Raw genomic sequence first — 20395 nt, 5'->3', positions numbered from 1 at the left:
ACAATGGAGGATCAAAGTCTTAAATAGAAATATAAAGGAAAATATCCTTTTCTGAAGAACTGCGAAGCCATGATTAGTCATTTTGATTTGGAAGCATCCTCAGGGTGTAGATTCAAGTTTTGTTAAATGATGACCGCCGGGGATAGGGTCAGGCCACAATGGGGGGTCGAAAATTTTACATAGGAACAGATAGGAAAATATCTTCTTCTCAAGAACTGAAAATCATGTTTAGTCATTTTGATATGGAAGTATCCTCAGGTAGTGTAAATTCAATTTTGTTCAAATAATGACCCCTGGGATATGGAGGAGCCACAATGGGGGATCAAAGTTTTACAAAGGAATATATGGGAAATTTAAAAAAAAAATCTACTCAAGTACAACAAAGCCATTTGTTATATTGACATGGAAGCATCATCAGGTAGTTTTAAATTCAACCCCAACCACCCACCTCCGGTAATCTTTTTAATACTGAATTGATTTGTGCTTTTGCCTAGCCAATCTGCTCAGGTGAGCGATGTGACACATGGGCCTCTTGTTTTGATTGTTGCCATGTTTACAGATGAGAATGAGCCTGAGGAATACTATCCATACTTCCTGGATACGGTAAAGAGTTTGCTGGACGGGAACCTAGAATCCACTTAGTATGAGGATCAGCTAAGACAGATGTGTGGTATCCATTCCTATATTGCCTTCACCATGGAGAATCTAGTATAGAACCTTGTCAGACAGTTGAGGAAATAATGGCTTTAATTTGGAAACCTGAGTCGTTATACGTGTATAATTGACTTTTTTGTGGTAAGTCATTTCCATGAATAACTCTGTTCAATAAATTTACTTTGACAAGAATTAAAGTTTGACCATTTGATTTTCAAAAATCTACTCCTCCTACAGTTTTGATTCATTTAGATACATAATTCCATATATAAGTTTTTGATTTTGACAAAGGGTATTGAAAGGTTATGTTTTTTTCTTGTAAGTCATTTCCATGAAAAACTAGGTCCAATAATTTTTTCTCCTATGAGAATTGAAGTTTGAACATTCAGTCTTTTAACTTTCAAAATGCTACTACTCCTACAATTTTAATCTATTTCAAGTAAAATATGGAACAGTAGACTACATTAAGATCCTTAATTCCATGTATCAGTTTTTGATATTGACAAACAGTGTTGCAAGGTTTCCAGAAATAGAAATTTCTTTGAAATTCTTTCAAAACACTACCTCTCTTACAGTTTATGTACATTTTCAATAGGTCTTGATTGTAACAAGTCGTGTTGTCTGGATACTAAAAATAGCATTTATTTAAAATCCATTCAAAATTATTCCACTCCTATAATTTTGGTCTTTCGTGCTTATTACAAAGTATATATTTCTTTGAATTCTTTTTAAATGCTACTCCTCCCTACAGTTTTGATCTGATTAGGCTTTTTTACACATCTACCATTTTACCATCTATCCTTCTGTATTCAGTAATCCTGAAGTGAAAAAAGAATTAGATAGATTACATGTCCGTACGTACTGGTCCCTGCTGACATTTAGCAGGTAATAACATTGTCTTTGTTTGTAAGGCTCATTATACTAAATGTGTTTAAGAGGAACTTGGATTTAATTCTACAAGTGGTAATCCAACTTATACTCATAGTTCCCTTTCAAAGGAAGAAATTCTTCAAAATCATATGTCATTTTTGAATATTTTAATATTCCAAACAACCAAAATGAATTTGAATTGCCATATTTATATTGGATTCCGAAACTTCATGAAAATCCTTACAAACAAAGGTACATAGCATGTTCCAGTAAATGCTCAACCAAGCCTCTTTCTTTAGTCCTCACTAAGATATTAACAGTAGTGAAGGGAAAACTTCAAGAGTACTGTGCAACAATATTTTCAATATTTGGTGTAAATCTGATGTGGATACTTAAAAATTCCAAGGAACTTTTGGAAATTTTGAAATCACAAGAATTTACCAAAATCAACAGCTAAAAACTTACGACTTTTCAACTTTATTCACAACCATTCCCCACGATAAATTAAAGTCCAGGCTTTTTGATATCATTGACAGCTGCTTTTTCAATAAAAATGGAACTCGTAAATTTACTTACCTTGTCATTGGTCATTTGCAAAATTATTTTGTTAAAAAAACATTTTGATTGTACACACAAGTACTCTGAAGTTGACATTAAACAGATGCTTGAGTTTCTGATTGACAATATCTATGTGGTTTTTGGAGACCAGGTCTTCCAACAATCTATTGGAATTCCCTGGGTACCAATTGCGCCTCGTTATTAGCAGACCTTTTTTTGTATTCATATGAAGCAGAATTTGTCCAAAATATAGACCTGAAAAGAAGAAAATACTTGCTCTGGGCTTCAACTCGACATTTAGATATATCGACGACGTATTGTCAATTAACAATGGTTATTTCCATTCTTATGTCGATACGATATATCCTGGTGAGCTTGAGATAAAAGATACCACAGAGTCTGACACATCTGTTTCATATTTGGATATTTTACTTGAAAAAGACGTTAATGTTAATCTAATAACCAAGCTTTATGATAAACGTGATGACTTTAACTTTTCAATCGTCAACTTCCCTTACTTATGCAGCAATATACCTTCATCACCTGCATACGGGGTTTATATCTCTCAGTTGATTCGATACGCAAGAGCATGCTTTACGTATGTACAATTTCTAAAACAAGGTTAATTATTGACAAACAAGTTGATGAAACAAGAATATCAGCAGTCTCGTTTAAAGTCATCATTTCGTAAGTTCTATGGTCGATACAATGACCTAGTCAGCAAATGATATAATTTATCATTGAGTCAAATGTTGACTGAAGTTTTTCATACTAATTGTTAGGCCATTATTTACACACTGAATTATTTCCCGATGATGACAAGGAGCAAACGGCGGGTGTGACCGGTCGGCAAAGGATGCTCACTCCTCCATGGCACCTGATCCCACCTCTGATGTTTTGGAGGTCCGTGTTTGCTCTGCTCCTATTTTGTAATGTTTAATGGACTTTTGAGATTGAATACTGTTCGTTATCTACATATATTTCATACATCTTTCTTAATTATTAGTACATATCAGTAGAGCTTCAGTCTTGTCAGAGAATTCTGGTGAAAGATATTTGATGATTGGAACATAAACCTATCAACAAAAGTTTGAAATATTGACTAAAGGAATTTATATTGTTCTAATTTCCATTGTTTAGGTCCATGGCATTCTTTCTCATTATAAACTAACCTTGTACAAACCAATTTTTATTTCGTGTTTTTGCATTTCTTTTCGTCTGATTCAGTATGAAGTTTTACATTTGCTACATTATGATATTTATTTAAAAAATAAATACCGGTTATTATAAAGTAAATAGAGGATTATTTTATAATATAAACAGAATAACATGAGGTCTTAAAATGTATTTACCCACTGTTCATACACTGCTGATTACATTAATTTTTAAATGTTCACATAATTAATGTCTTGTCTTTGTTTTTCAATGAAGTAGTTACATGTATTTGATTTTCTTTACTTTACCCCTGCTCATCTCAGTCACAAAGAGGTTGTCTCTGGTGTCTACACATAAACCACATGGAAGATGTAGATCACAGTTATCAATGTAACAGACAAACTGTCCATCCTGATCTAGGATGTGAATACAGTGGTTGTTACGGTCTGCAGTCAGGATCTGACCCTTTATGTTTGTTGTGATGCCGAGGGGATCAAACGATCCCTTGGTAGTAGAGGGATGACCAGTGTATCTAAATCGGAGTTTTCCTGCCTGATTAACTACCACTACTGCACTGGCTCCCCAATCAGCTACACAAATATCCAGGTTCTTGTTCTCACTGATGTATTTACAGTAACCAGATGAATAGAGAGTTTTACCTTCACTATCAAACTGAATGGTTTGTTTCTCTGTGGAGCCAGAGTATCTGGCAACCTTTGATTGTTTATCATCACTGTCCATGGTAACCAAGAGGTCACCCGAAGAGGTACTACAGACATTGTAAGGTTTCCACCCCTGTAGTCTGAACACTTCCTGTATCTGTTTATTCTTCACTATGTTTACAGTTCTAGTATCAGAGTCGGTATAAACTAGATCACCACTTTTTGTCACTGCTATGTCACGTGTTATCTTCCCTGACTTGGTTTGGATTGACTTCAGTAGTTTACCCTGGAGGTTGTAGAGTTCCATAGTTTTGTCATATCCACATGTCCAGATTTCTTCATCACTGAGGCAGGTAACACTGTATTTATAACCAGTGTCTATGGTGGTGATGAGCTCTGGTTCATCAAGCAGTGGTTTGACTAGAGGACAGGATACCGCTTCTAGTGTGTTCATTGTGTAGCCATGCTTTTCATTTGTAATGGATAATGCTGACAGAGAACCAAACATTTGATTGAGTTGTTCTCTGTTGATCTGATGAGGAGAGAAACTTGGTAATGAAACAGTGACTTTAGGAGGTAAACTTCTGAATTGAGCATTCCTGGATTTGTAATCAGAAGTTAGGGAGATATCACTTGAGTCAAGAATGTTCTTCAGATCAAGAATACTCTTTTTTACATCAGAAGTAATTTTTTTTATTTCATTTTCCTGTTTATTTAGAGCAACCAGGCCTTTAGTTTTCATCTCATCAATTTCAAATTTCCTTTTCTTGACAATGATGTTAATTTCTCTGTGCCAGTCTTCTCCTTGTTTGGTGACAGCATTTGTCAGTTTCTCATAATGTTTTTCAGTGTTTGCTTTTTGAAAGTTTAGATCTAATGTAATTTCTCTATATGCAGGATAGATTCTTTTCTCGAGTTCTTCCAAGTCTTTTTCTAGATCTTTTTTCTTGGAACTTATTTTTTTCAGGATGTCTGTAAATTTATGCCCATGGTGTTTATCAGAGGAGATGCAGGTAGAACAGACAGGAATGTCACATTTCTCACAGTAAAGTTCACAATGTTTCTTTGAATGGATTGGACATTCCGGGTATTTAGGAGTAGAAGTTCTGTCTTTGTATTGTACAACTTTGTGTCTTTGGGATAAATCAGAGAGATGCTCCCCTACACAGGCTTTACACAGGTTGATATGACAAAGTTCACAATGACTTTGTACTGCCTCTCTTTGACACAAGTCGCAGAGGAGTAGTACTTGAGCTCTGTTCAGGGGATCCATCATAGTGTTCTCATATGACCAAGTCTAGGTGATGCTGCAAAATATTTAAAATTGTAACGCAAAAATTCCTGTGTTAAGGATTTTATTTTATGCAAACTGAAATAAAAATATTAATAGATAGGTAAAAGTGAAATATTTTGTAGTATGAAATATGTATAATCATGGTAAGAAGAGCTTAATATGTGAAAAAAAAAATCATCAAGGATAAAAATCATTGAGCGAAAGAAACAAATGAAATTGTTAATAATAAATTTTGCGAGAACTGTCTTGTTTTAAATAAGTTCACTTTTAACATGGGTTTGAGTTTACGTATTTTTTTTTTTTACGTTAAGTTTTTTTAATATGCCCTGTCAGGGCATATGAATAAATTAATTGTTTCTTTTCGGTATATGTTTTACTTCTCCAATACAGTGCCTGTTTTGATGTCATGTTGTGGTATATATTACATTGTTTTTTGTGTTTCATGAAGTAATAACTTATTTTAGTATTAGGAGAAAATGTTTTCATAATTTGTGATTGTTGCTGACATAAGTTTACTTTTAATTCGTCAATAGACACTCAGTAAGCCTCTTGACTATTATAACAATTAAAATTAAGAAAAAAAACCTACGAAACTCGAGATATTCTAAGTGTGAAAAAAGAAAAGATAACTCTGTAATGACCGCAACCAAGTATATCATATTTTCAAGCGACCGTGTATAGGTATTACACTGCCTTACCGTGGCAAACTTGAATCAATTTTAAGCCAGGTCTTTATCAAAAAATCACCTGAGATGGGGTAATACATACAAATGTGATTTCAAAACCCCATGCTGAGACCATCATAGTCTTGGCATGTACACGTAAAATATAATCATGCATAATTATATTGCTCTTTATTTTTGAAGGATTTCCACTTTTCACAATTTTTTGTTTTTAATTCAAGTAGAGGATATTTCGTAGCAAAAATGGGATATTTTCCAATTTGAAAAAAAATGTCTTACCTGTAGTTTCAATATGGCTTCCTATAAATACTTTCTGGCAATCTTCTTCCTGGTGTTGACTTGCCATAATAGTCTTCTCATATGACAGGTAACGATGATACTGTTTACAAAAAAATTGTGAAATATAAATTCTTTGTTGAGAATTTTATTTTTTATGCTTTGTGCAAACTAAAATGACAATATTAATAAAAAAGTAAAAGTTTAATATTTTGTAGTTAAATATATATATATAATTATCATGATAATAACTAATTGACGAGTAAAACAAAATTATCATGGATGAAAAAAATTGAGAGTACTTGACAATGTGAAGAAAATTAAACAAGGAGAATACTTAATATCTTTGATAGCTGTCCTATTTTAAATAAAGTTCACCTTTAACTGGGGTTTGTGTTTATTTATCAGCAAGCCTATTGTCTAATAAAATTTAAAAAAAAAAGACTAAGAGTTATTCTAAGTGTAACAAAAGGAAAGATAACTCTGTAATGAATACCACCATGTATATAATATTTTCAAGTGACCGTGTTTAAGTATGAGATTGCCTTCATTTGACAGACTTCAACCAATCTAAAGCCAGAATTTCATAAAAAAATCATCAGTGGTGTGGTAATAGATACAAATGTGATCTCAAATCCCCATGCTGAGACTTACACACATACAAAAAAAAAAAAACTATGCATAATTATATTGCTCCTTATTTTTGAAAGATTTCCACTTTTCACAATTTTTTGTTTTTAATTCAGGTACAGAATATTTAGTAGCAAAAAGGTGTAATATATTAAAATTGAAAAAAAAAGTTTTACCTGTAGTATAAATAAGGCTTCCTAAATGCTGCCTGACAATCTACTTCCTGGTGTTCTTTTGCCAGGCCATGTGATTTAAATACCTTTCAATATATAGGCCTTTTAAATAATTTTTCATCTTGCAACTTTGGTATTTAAGTAAAACACTGATAGATTTATACATTCAGGATATTCTCATCATAGAGGATGTTCTAGATGTATTGATCTAATCATTAAAATCATAAATTGATTTCTGCAATGTGTAAGAAAGGTAATAAAAGTGTTAAAAAAATATATATATCATTTATCTTGAATTTTATCAGAAATCTGATTTAAAAATTCTAAATTAGATAAAAGTTGCTGTCTTTAGCTCTACTGGTCAGAGACCAGAATAATGTAAGACATATATAATAATAGTATCACTCTCTGTATTTGTATATGCCCAAAAGGACCCTGATTTAGAATAATATATCTTGTCTATTCTACTCTGTAGATGCAGCATATTGTTCAGGATGAGGTTTGTGTGAAGATCACTGCACTGTTCCAGGAGGAAGAACAACGCCACAGGGGAACTAGTGGCCACTCATTTCCATGAAAAACTAGGCCCAATAATTTTTTCTCCTACAAGAATTGAAGTTTGAAAATTTAGTCATTTAACTTTCAAAATGCTACTCCTCCTACAGTTTTAATCTAATTCAAGTAAAACATGGAAAAGCAGACTACATTAAGATACTTAATTCCATGTATCAGTTTTTGATTTTGACAAACAGTATTGCAAGGCTTCTCTAAATAGATATTTCCTTGAAATTCTTTCAAAACACTATCTCTTTTACAGTTTATGTATAATGTTAATAAGACTTAGAACACAAGTAGACTAGATTAAGAAACATCATTATGCAAATTGGTTTTGTTTGTAACATGTGGTGTTATCTGGATACTAAAAATAGAATTTTTCCTTGAAATCCATTCAAAATGACTCTTCTCCTACAACTTTGGTCCACTTTTAATAATGCTTAATACTTAATTGAGCTGATTAGGTTTTTTTTTTCAAATGTAGACTACCAAAATACATCTTTCTTAATTATAAGTACATATCAGTAGAGCTTCAGTCTCATCAGAGAATTCTTGTTAATTATTGATAGCTGGAACATTCACTGCATAATATGATGTTTAATCAGAAATCAATATTTATAATGTAAGTAGAGTATTTCTTGAAATAGAAACAGAATAACATTAGGTTTTAAAATGTATTTTCCCACTGTCCAAACACTTTCGTTTGCACATATCCGTACATGTTCACATAATCAATGTAATGGGTTTTTTTTCATATTGCATATCAGTCACATAGACTCTCAACGACAATGAAGTGTTTACATGTATTTGACTTCCTAAATTCTCTTTACCACTGTAAAATTCAGCCAGATTGAGGTTGTCTCTGTGTCTACACATAAACCCCATGGTTTGTATACCTCACAGTTATCAATGTAACGAAGGAACTGTCCATCCTGAGCTAGTATGTGGATACAGTGGTTGTCGCGGTCTGATGTCAGGATCTGACTCTGTCTGTCTGTTGTGATGCAAAGTGAATTAAAAGATCCCTTGGTAGTAGAGGTATGGTCATTGTATCTAAATCGGAGTTTTCCTGCCTGATTAACCACCACTACAGCACTGACTCCATTGTCAGCTGCAAAGATTTCCAGGTTCTTGTTCTCACTGATGTATCTACTGTAACCAGATGAATACAGAGGTTTACCTTCAGTATCAAACTGAATGGTTTGTTTTTCTATGGAGCCAGAGTAACGGAAAACCTTTGATTGTTTATCATCACTAACCATGCTAACCAGGAGGTCACCAGAGGAGGTACTGCAGACATGACAAGGTTTCCATCCCTGTAGTCTGATCACTTTCTATATCTGTTTATTCTTTGCTATGTTTACAGGTCTTGTATCAGGGTCAGTATAAACTGTATGTCCACTCCTTGTCACTGCTATGTCCTGTGGTATGTATCCTAACTTAGTTTGGATTGACTTCAGTTGTTCATCCTGGAGGTTGTAGAGTTTCATGATGTTGTCTTGTCCACTTGTCCAGATTTCTTCATCACTGATACAGGTAACGCTGCGTAGATATTTATACCCAGTGTTTAAGGTGGTGACGAGCTCTGGTTTATCAAGCAGTGGTTTGACTGGGGGACAAGATAAAGCTAATGAAACATTGACTTTAGGAGGTAAAGTTCTGAATTCAGCATTCCTGGATTTGTATGCAGAGGTAAGGGAGACATCATTGGAGTCCAGAATTTTCTTCAGATCAAGAATACTCTGTTTTACATCCGTAGTATTCTGTTTAATTTCTTTTCCTGTTATTATTTTTAGAACAGCTAGGTGTCTTTTTTTATCTCATCAATTTGAGATTTCTGTTTGGTGACAGTGATGTTAATTTCTTTGAGCCAGTCTTTTCTTTGTTTCGTGACAGCTGTTGTCACTTTCTCATAATGTATTTGAAAGTTTACTTTTTCAGACTTTAAATCAAAGGTAATTTCTTCATATGCAGGATAAATTCTTTCTCTAGTTCTTCCAAGTCTTTTTCTAAATCCTTTTTCAGAACATCTATAAATTCATGCCAATGATGGTTATCAGAAAAGATGCAGATAGAACAGATAGGAATGTCACATTTCTCACAGCAAAATTCACAGTGGTTCTGGGTATGGTTTGGACATTTTCGATAGTTAGGAGCAGATTTTCTGTGCTTGTTAGGTACAACCTTGTGTTTTTTGAAAGAATCAAAGAGATGCTCCTTACACAAGCCTTACGTAGGTTAACGTGACAAAGTTCACAGCGACTATTTAATGCAGCTATTTGACACAGGTCACAGTACTTGAACTCTGTCCAGGGGGTCAATGACCAGGTTACGATGATGCTGTAAAAAATTAATACAAAATTGTTAAGGATAAATTCTTTGTTGAGAATTTTGTTTTTTTTTATGCTTTGTGCAAACCAAAATGACAATATAAATAAATAAAAAAAAATGAAAATATTTTTAAGTAAGAATATATATTAAATTATCATGATAATAAGTGATTGACATGTAAAACAAAATTATCAAGGATGAAAATCATTGAAAGTACTTGACAATGTGAAGAAAATTAAACAAGGAGAATAGTTAATATTTGTGAGAGCTAGCTTGTTTTAAATAAAAGTTCACCTTTAACTGGGGTTTGTGTTTATTAATCAGCAAGCCTGTTGTCTATTAACAATTTAAAAAGCTAAGAAAGTAGAGTTATTCTAAGTGTAACAAAAGAAAAGATAACTCTGTATTGACCACGATCATGTATATAATATTTTCAAGTGACCGTATATAAGTATTACACTGGCTTCACGTGACAGACCTCAACCAATCTAAAGCCAGAATTTTATCGGAAAATTATCATTGATGGGGTAATAGATACAAATTAAATGTGATCTCAAATCCCTGTGCTGGAACTCTTAACACATGTACAGTATATTCATGCATAATTATATTATCGCTCCTTATTGTTGAAGGATTTGGACTTTTCAAAATGTTTGTTTTTAATTCAGGTAGAGGATATTTACTAGCAAAAAAGTGATATATATTAAAATTGAGTTAATGTCTGCGAATTCCCTGTAGTATCAATATGGCTTTCTAAATACTGTCTGATAATCTACTTCGTTACGTTGGTTTGCCAGGTCATATGATTTATATCCAGTTCGTGATTTAAATCCAGGTCATGTGATTTAAATAGCTGTCAATGTATAAGCCTTTCAGATAATTTTTCAATCTACACCTTTGGTATTAAAAAAAAGAAACATTTATACATTCATGTAGTTCTCAAAATAAAGGATATTTATCATTTTAAAAAAAATCTTAAATTGATTTATACAATGTGTTTAAAAGAAAGGTAACTGATATATAATTTATTTTGAATTTTATCATATTGAAAAATCTTATTAAAAAATGTCTAAATTAGATAAATGTTGCTGTTTTAGCTCTACTGGTCAGAGACCAAATTGATAATTAATAAAATCAAATTGTAGATTACCTTAATCAAAAAAGTTGCTAGTTGTCATAAATAAACGTGAATAACATTTACTCGTTTCACTAACATACATTAGGATTGTAAAATAAGACTATCACTCTCTGTATTTGTACATGCTCAAAAGGGTTCTTGATTTGTAATAATATATGTTGTCTATTCTATATCTGTAGATGCAGCACTATGTTCAGGATGAGGTTTGTGTGAAGATCACTGCACTGTTCCAGGAGGAACGCAAGAACAACTCGACAGGAGGACGAGTGGTAACTGTCCACCAGCGGTCAGCCAAGGAGAGCGCTTTCCAGAAAAAAGGCCGAACAGTGTTTCGGTGAGGAAAACTGCTTCAAAATTGTCATTGTTGGTAAGGGGGAAGGTGAAAATGAGTATTTTAACATAGGTCTTAATACCGTTGGTTTTGATATTCTGCAAGAACATGGAATAGACATATTTTAGGGTGTATGTCAGGAAATATGTAATCAGTTCGAATGAAATTCATGTCTGTTGATGGAACTGTCATCTAACTGCAATATGGTTTCATGTTTCAACACTTAGATATTTTGAGTTATGATCAACATAAGACAAGGAGGTACATTTGTTGTTGCCTAAAGTATTCAATTCAAATACATAATAGCTTTGTTTTTGCTACACATATGCATACTAAAATACAATGATGTACTGGTAACAAAAAAGTCACTTTAAACATGTTTAAAAATTATCTTTTGAAATCTCTGATGAAATTATACTCACAAAGCAGGTGTTAATAATCCAGCGCTAATTCTTCTGGCTTATATGATGCAAAAATCTTGTTTGAAAATCAGCAACAAGAAAACGCGCACATCCTGTTTACCAGAATTCAGATTTTGGCCTAGATAAGCTGCAAACCACTAAACACTCTAACGCGCTACCCAGCAGGAGAATTGCATAACAAGGTTATCATGACACTGAAACTGACCAGTGAAGCCACTCCTAATCTGCTGCCTTGGAGTTGAAGAAATATGATGCAACAGACGAGATCGTAAAAAATCAGGCTGTGTTAATTATTGTAAACAGTGTGCTTATTATTTTGTTTTCTTTTTTAAATTAAAGTATCTTTTGTTTATTCAGTGAACTTTGTATTGATTACATGTCTGTCAACTCAATAAGAATTTTTGAAAAAAGAAAGAAAAATACAGGGATAATGTTTTCGGAACATTTTAAAAAACAATTCTTCATTTAATCTCAATCCTCTCTGGATATTCTATATATTTTTTTCAGAAACTTTCTCGGGAAAAATTGGGTTAGTCATTTAAAACATTTTGAAAATTACATTACAAAATATAGCATCAATGTTAAATAAAATGTTTTAGTCTTTAAAAGGATAAATTTTATAGTCAATGTTCTAATTACATTTTTACAACATACTTTGAAAATAAACAAATGCATTAATATTAACAATGATATAAATGTTTTAAAAACATTTTGAAAATGTTTCTATAGAATGTTGCATAAATTATAAATAAAATGTTTCAGTTGTAGGAGTGGAAAACGTTTTGTTCAATGTTTTAAAAACATTTTCACAATCAACACTGAAACATTTAAATATTAAACTATAAGCAATATTAAGAATGTTTTTAAAACATTTTGACAACGTTCCTTCGAAATGTTTTAGAAACCTAACATTACTATGTTTCATATATGGAGAAGAGGAATGTTTTATTTCATGTTTTAAAAACATTTTTATAACGTAATATGAAACTGTTTAATATATACAAACAAGACATACCTTTGGAATCATTTTTAAAACGTTTCAAAAACATTTTCTAGAAATGTTCCTTAAAGATTTTACTTTAACCTTTCTGAAAACATTTTTAAAATGTTTTTAAAATGTTACAATGGGAAAGAAAAATGTTTTTAAAACATTTTAAAAATGTTAACTCTGAAATGTTTTGAAAAAACCTTTTTATAACTGCAATAAAATGTTTTGAAAATTTTTTGTGCTACCTGGGCAGTATCATTGTATATTTTCATTATGTTACATATATGAGTCAATCATCTATCATCCTCTCTGTCTTTATATCTAAGTAAAACATGTGTAAATCTCTTAAAATACATACAATCTTTGTATTTTTACATCAGCTGTTGCAGAGACACAGTGTAACAAATTTGATTACATCTAAAATCAATGTATCTTTTTTTTTCAAAGTCAGCAGATTGCCTAGACATATTGTATATTTATTCATATTATCTGTGCAAGATCATATTTTGATCAGATTTGCTATGTGCAGGATTAACGTTTTGTTTCTGCCCCTGTATTTACAAGGTATGTAAAGAGCAGTAAATCAGAGCCCTGTTTACAACTGCACAATTGTATGCTCATCCTTTAAAATTCAAAACATGTACATATAAAATTTGTCTCCAGTTAGGGGTGGTTATATGAGCCGTAAAGTTTAATTTTCACTGTTAATTTTTTTTTCTTTTTTCATAACGCCTCTGTAATATAAAATCTTTAATTTTTTTTGTGAATAGAGACTGCATGACAATTACTTCATTACTTGTATGTATATACCTGGAACTGTAATTCTATGAATTGGATAAGACTTATGTACCTCATATTATTGTAAAAGCTTTGCCTGTAAATAGTCAGAAATCTCAGAGTTGCAGATTGAAGATTGTAAGAAATGCATCTTGTAAGATTGTAGCGTTACATTTTTTTTTTTTATATATTGCAATGTAATATTTGTGTCATTGAATTTTCTGGTCAAACAGATTGTAAAAGGAAATGTTATTATGTATTACATATATTGCATATTGCATTATAATACTTGTGTCAATAAATTTTCCTTACTGATTAATCATATTGTAAAAGGTAATATTATAACATTTATCACAAAATGCATTGTTATACTTTGGTACATGAATTTCTCTTTTGGTCAAACTGATGCTGCCTTCTCATCTACCTTAATGTGGTCATTGACTTTCACTTTGTGTGTTTTTAGTGTAGAAAACGTGTATTAAAAATAAGTAAAAAATTGTTGTCTTATGAAATTTCATTTTCAGCCATTCTTCTGAAAAGTACTGTTATTATTCAAGTATGTTCCCCAAACGAAATTTGGGAATATATTGTTTTACTTTCTTTTTTAAAATTTCTTCTCCAGTATTTTCTTGTCCTGTGTGTTCTCAGAAACTACTCATCCGATTAACATGAAACGTTTTAGAGTTAACAGGCATGTGAAACAAATTGGCATGCACATGGTGATTGGTAAAATTGAAACGTCATTTAATGTCCTTTTTGATGATTTGCTTTGAACGTCTGTTTATTAATAACTTAAATTACTTTTGTATTGTAATCTAGGTGATGTGAGAAAATTTGCAAAAACAGCACATGCGCTTCACTCTGATTGGCTGACATAAAAATTTCGATAACTTCCTTGGTTTCCAAAATACAATGAAATTTAAAATATGGACATATAATGTTCTACAAAAACTGATATGAGGAATCTTGAAAATGTGCTACAATTAGATTGGTTGAAATTGAATACGGCTGTAACTTTCATAGTTTTGAAAAAAAAAGGAAGAAATTTTTAATAAAGATCTATAAATTAAGTGCGTTCTTACATTATGCTATTATCAAACCTGATTGCAAAGACATGCATGCATGTGTGCTGAACTCGGTGTGGTTAACCATTCTCTGTAACCACTTATACTTTTGTGGCACGCATAGTCACAGATTTTTTTTTCAAATTTTGCTGGAATTTACCACTTCATAAACTACTCCAAAAAATATTGTTAGATCATATGAATGTTTAATAGTTACCATGGAAACAGTGTCTAAAGTGGATTTTTTTCCTGAAAAAAATGCAATTTTTGGGAATGTTATTTAATGAAATGGCTACTTCAATTCACGTTATTCACAGAAATGAAAAATATGACATCTAATTAAAAAAAAAAAAAAAAAAAAATTTAAAAACATTGTTGGTATTCAGTCTATAAATATGAGAAATCTATGATTAAAATAGCAGATATTCATTTAAAAATTGAATTATCTCCCTTTGATAATTGTGAGCTCTTTAGTGTGAGAGATAAAAAAAAATCATTGGACAAAACTGACTGGAAGTTGTTTACATTGTCAACAAATATCCTGGATTTCAAGTAAAATCAAGTATTTTTTCTGTTTATTTAATGTGCACACACATTTTAACCACTTTGTTTATTTCCTGCATGCAAAAGAGTGATTTTGATGTGTGAACAAAGGGGAAATGTACAAGACCACATGGTACAGGAAATCAACTCTGTACACATTCATGATATTGAAGCCTAAGCCTCAAGGTCTTAGGAGTTTCAAAATGGGGATAAAAAATAAACTTCAGATATCAGAATTACTTTGAATTGGTTGTAAGAAGAGGTGTAGTTTCTCAGTCAGAGTGATATATTATATAATGAATACAGCCTTGGAAAGCCATTGTGTTTTTTTTTAAAACGAATGTGAAAAAAGTGTGGAAAAAAACCCAAAACTGAATTATAATGTGAGAGAACTAGGCTATTGATTTTACCTAAATAATTAAAGTCAAGCTACATTTACATGACCATACAAAAGTGGAAGTTGAAAGTTGGATAACAAATAGACTTGGCAACAACAAAGTTCAGGTGTATCATGTTCGTATTGAATGATATGTTATGTAAGTTGATGCCTGTCAGTAAAGGGATGACCATTTGATTCGAGGGTGGGGGGAAGAGGGTGACAGATTTTAGAAACTAATAGTCTGTTCTTGAAAATACTGAAATTAAATAATTTGTCCTCGACTGATAGGAAAATAAATAATCGATCCTTGATACGTGCTACATCCCCCACCTTATTATACTATGGGTTAAAAATTTATAACAGGAACTAGTGCCCCCCCCCCCCCCCCCACACACACACATACACACAAACATGAAAGCATTTAGGCGTTTTCCTTTTTTTTTTTTTTGACTCTTCAGACTTTTTTCAGTGAAGCTGATAATAAATAATCTGTCCCGGATCATCTTGGAAATAAATAATCTCTCTTTCACTACAATGAAAATAAATAATCTGACTTGGAAAAATTTGCCTCCCCCCCCCTCCTTTCTGAATCAAATGGTTGTCCCTTAACCTAATGTTAACGAAGTCATATTATGCAGTTTTAAACAGGATTTATATGTCAGGCATAACATAATTTTTATATGATAAATGTTTTAACTTCATAGGTTTCTCTTTAAATGTAAACTGACACTCTTTACACCCCAATCCTAAAATTAAAAAACGGAAAAGTATATGTTATCTCTTTTTAAAGGCTAAGTGTAGAATAAAAAAAATCCACACCTAAAAACCCTGTTTTTAGTGAAGGATGCAACAGAAAACTCAATCTTTTTAATTCCTTCTACTGTTTGCCTTCATCAGTATCACAAAAAAGAGAGAAAAGTTATGTGTGTATATTTCAGGTCGACCAATCAAAATTATACTTTCATTTTTTTTTTTTTTTTGGAGGAGGGGGGGCGGGGGGGCATAGAAGTACAAATTGTCTGAATTATTTTTTAAAGTTAACGGTTTATCATTTCTCTAGACTAAGATACATTTTGATTGAACCTAATATAGCAGTAAAATTAATATTAAATCTGTCTAGCTGTATTTTTTTAATAATGAAAACAAATAAATTCGGACAAGCCCCCCCCCCCCTTTCTACACCCCCCCCCCCAAAAAAATCATAAATTTAAACACAAAAAATCTATACCTCGCAAATGGGGGCAGGGAGGGTTAATAACATGAATGAATCGCTTGCTTTTTACAAGATAATGCTTCTTAACGTTTTACAAAGGATCCGTGTTTTTCTTACAAATGACTCTTACCAATTTATGTGGGGTAAGTGCTTTTACATGGTTCCTGGAAGGGGTGGAGTTAGTCCTTTTCATTGGTTACTTTATTATAATCATTTTAAAAATGAAAACTGTAGGAAGAAGGCAGGGACATATTACCAGTATTTATTTTCAACATTTTCATGGACTAAAGTTAAGAAATTATGTTTACATTACACACCATAGGGTGTACGATTTCTTCAAGCTTACCAACCATCTCAAATTTAGCAACTGACATAAATTCAAGAAAGCACAAAAACAGATTATCCGAAGAGGTCCAGCAGATTTTTACAACAGATTATTATTGATTAAATTTTGGAAATAGCAGACCTATTACGTAAATCCAGGCATATTTGGGTTGATATATTTTTTAGTTTTTAAGAATAATATTGCGAAGTTAAATGGATTTAGGCTTTTTCTGTCAACTTCTTTGAAAAAAAGTCACAGGAAAACAATTTTGACCGTCAGTGGATCAAAGTTTTACACAGGAATACATAAAAATCTTCTCAAAAACAACAAAGCCATGATTGGTCATATTTCTATGGAAGCATCCTTAGGTAGTGTAAACTCAAGTTTGTTCAAATCGTGACCCCCTCCCCCCCGGGGGGGGGGGGGAGGGGGGACGGTATGGTGGGACCACAATGGGCGATAAAATTTTTACATAGGAATTTCTATGAAAAATCCTAAAAAATCTTCTCGAGAACAGCAAAGTTATGATGGTCATATTTATACTTTTCTTAGCCATGTTGCTCAGGTGAGCCACATGTATATTGGATTAGTTATCAACTAAAAAAGTCTTGTTTATAGAGGGATGTTTATACGTACCTGGTCAATATACTGCCAGATTTTTCCAGACTAAGAATGAAAACATTTATAACACAGACAATGTAAAACTGATACGTCCTGAAATGCTTTATGACATTAAAATTGGTTGTAAGCCCCTAGCAGAGGCTGAAGTCTACTCTAAGGTGGTCAAGCTGTTCCAGAAACAGGATCTATTGCCCGAGTTTGGTCAGTTCCTGCCTGAAACCAAAGGTATATCTTATGAAAGATATGTTAGTACCGGGGAAATATGCTGTCTTAAAGGGGAAATCGAATTTATGGGTGGGGTCATTTATGATGGAAAAGTAAGTACTGGTGAGATGTGACATCTTGGGGGAAATTAACATGAGGTTTGAAAGTGTATGTAAGTACAGGGAAGCTATTCAGTGGAAAATCTATGTACACTTAAGTAGTACATTTGTAACTGTCAGATTATTGTAGTCTTTGTGTTGTTGAAGAATACTAAAGGTCACTTTTTCTACTGTAATGCTAGATAATATGATACATCTGACTATACCTGGTCGCCCGCGTGGCACAGTGGTTAGAGCGTCTGCTCTAGAGTCACGGCGTAAGGAGTTGATCCTTACGTCGCGTGTTCGAATCCCACTGTGTGACGTGGAGACCGGTCCTTCGGATGAGACCGTATAAACCGAGGTCCCGTGTCGCAGTAGGTGCTGGCACGAAAAAGATCCCTCACTGCTCAATGGCCGTAAGTGCCGAGAATAGGACATATTTGCAGCTCTCCACCGGAAAGTGATGGCGTCTCCATATCAGTGAAAAATTCACGAGAGGGACATTAAACAACATACAAACAAACAAACTGACTATACCTGATTTTAGCTTAGACATATCTTAATTTTGGAACTCTGATGATTGAAATACATCTGAAAAAATTTGCCTTGCAGTTGTTTAATATTTTTGAAAATTTCTTTGGTCTAATATCCCCACTATCTGCTTTGTTTTACAGCTGAATATGTTACAGACTGACAGCTCGTCCCTGGGGGTCAGAAATGACCACTCTTATACCGTTAAAAAAGCAAACAACGTAAGTCAGATGGGGAAGAGCGGAAATCAACACAATCTTCAGATGACTCAAAGCCTCCACAGAAGGTTAATAGTGATAGGTAGTGTATTGGATGAGGTCTGAAATCACTCCCTGAAGAAAGTCGATGATTTATACTGTAGACCATTTGGGAGGGTGGTCGGGGGGGGGGGGGTCATTTTATGATGGAAAAGTATTCTTAAGATGTGTTACCTTCCTTGGTGAAGGTAACTTGTTGTTTGAATGAGTGAGTACAGGAAAGCTTATGTGAAAATTATTTATAGAGTAGTACTTAGTCAAATAAGCAGGGTCCTGGACCACATGTACAACCTTAAGAGAAGGGTAGCGTTGTAATTCTTCAAAGAAGGTCAGTGTTGGATGGTAAAATCAGCAGGGTTATGTTCCAAACCTAAACAGAAGGATTGCGGTAATAAAGAGTCAGTAAGCAAAGTCCTTTTAGCATGTTTAGGGTGCTAGATCTGAAACATTCTGTAGTTCTAAGGTAGGGTAGAGTATTTTTAATGGAATAACCCTAAGTCTATATTGTGAAAGTATTTTTTGTTTTTCCAGAAACAGAGAATCAGAACCTTGAAAGACACCTCACTTACTGCAGGTCGACGATACGGAACTCCTAACGAGTTTGCCTTCAAAGTTAGTGATGTAAAAAATAGAGCCATATTATATTTTTCAGCAGAATTTTTTTTACAAGTTTAGGAGAAAAATTGTATGAACGGTAAGAAGGAGAAGGCTTAGTAACAAGCTGAGCAACAAATACCTTTTACATTTTTATCAATAAAGGACAGGAAAAAACCTGTGTTTCCTTTATATATTTCAGAAATCTAGGTTTTGCCACCAATAAAAATTGTCAATGCATTAACTATAAGATCATGTAGAATTTAATTTATGCATCAATCATTCTCTAATTCCGGCAGTCTCCCCCCTTTTTTTGAAGGATTTTGGCGGGAAGAAAATCTTAAAATCTTAAACTGCACATAATATGTAGAATGCAATTATTTTAAAAATAAATTTTACATTGTAATTTTCAAGTGAGGAAATTCCAGAAGCACCATGAGGTTCATGAGAATTCCCTGCGATGTCTGGTTCTATTTAACCAGGAAGTAATTTCACGTACAAAACTGGTTTAGCTTGTCCAGACCTTCCAACAGTGAGTTCCTTGTTCCAGTCAAGACTTTCCTATTATCAGTTCCTAATTCAGCCCATTTTCTGTGTTTTGACCAAAATTATTAAACTATAATTCCTTTCGTTTATTTATGCTGAAACCAAACTTATAAAACAAAAATTCTTTATTTTCAAGCTGACTAAGACAATTGTTAGCAAAGTTAATAATGGTCCTAACTTCGTGAAAAAAAAATCATTTTGATGCCTCATTTGTTACGCACACTATTACTGTCCTGCAGGAGATCGCCTGAGTTGAACAAGTGGTTCAAGGATTTCCTAGGATGTAAGGAGTCTGGAGGCACCAGAGAGGCGGTATTCCAAGGTGCCCTTGGGAAGGAGAGGGTCAGCTCGCAATGGAAATATGTGTTTATGACAAAGTCATCCTTGATTTAAATAAGCGGTTCTGTTATTATTGCCCTGTAGGTCAGTGTTTCTTTTGGTGGTATCAACGGTGGGTGAGTTCCAGTTTCTAACATTGGTTATTTTGTAACATACAAACAACAACAATTGGTTGTCGATG

General features: G+C 33.0%; 1 pseudogene; it reads right to left on the bottom strand.

The window, feature by feature from the left end:
* Positions 1-3516: 3516 nt before the first annotated feature.
* LOC133189281 (uncharacterized) overlaps positions 3517-20395 on the bottom strand; it is a 33096-nt pseudogene continuing 16217 nt past the window's right edge.

This window comes from Saccostrea echinata, unplaced genomic scaffold, assembly GCF_033153115.1.
Source record: "Saccostrea echinata isolate AGI-Se365-2 ecotype Australia unplaced genomic scaffold, CSIRO_AGI_Sech_v1 ptg000017l, whole genome shotgun sequence".
Taxonomy (NCBI): Eukaryota; Metazoa; Mollusca; class Bivalvia; order Ostreida; family Ostreidae; genus Saccostrea; species Saccostrea echinata.
The sequence above is the reverse complement of the archived record's forward strand: the minus strand, read 5'-3'. Positions and strand labels throughout refer to the sequence as shown.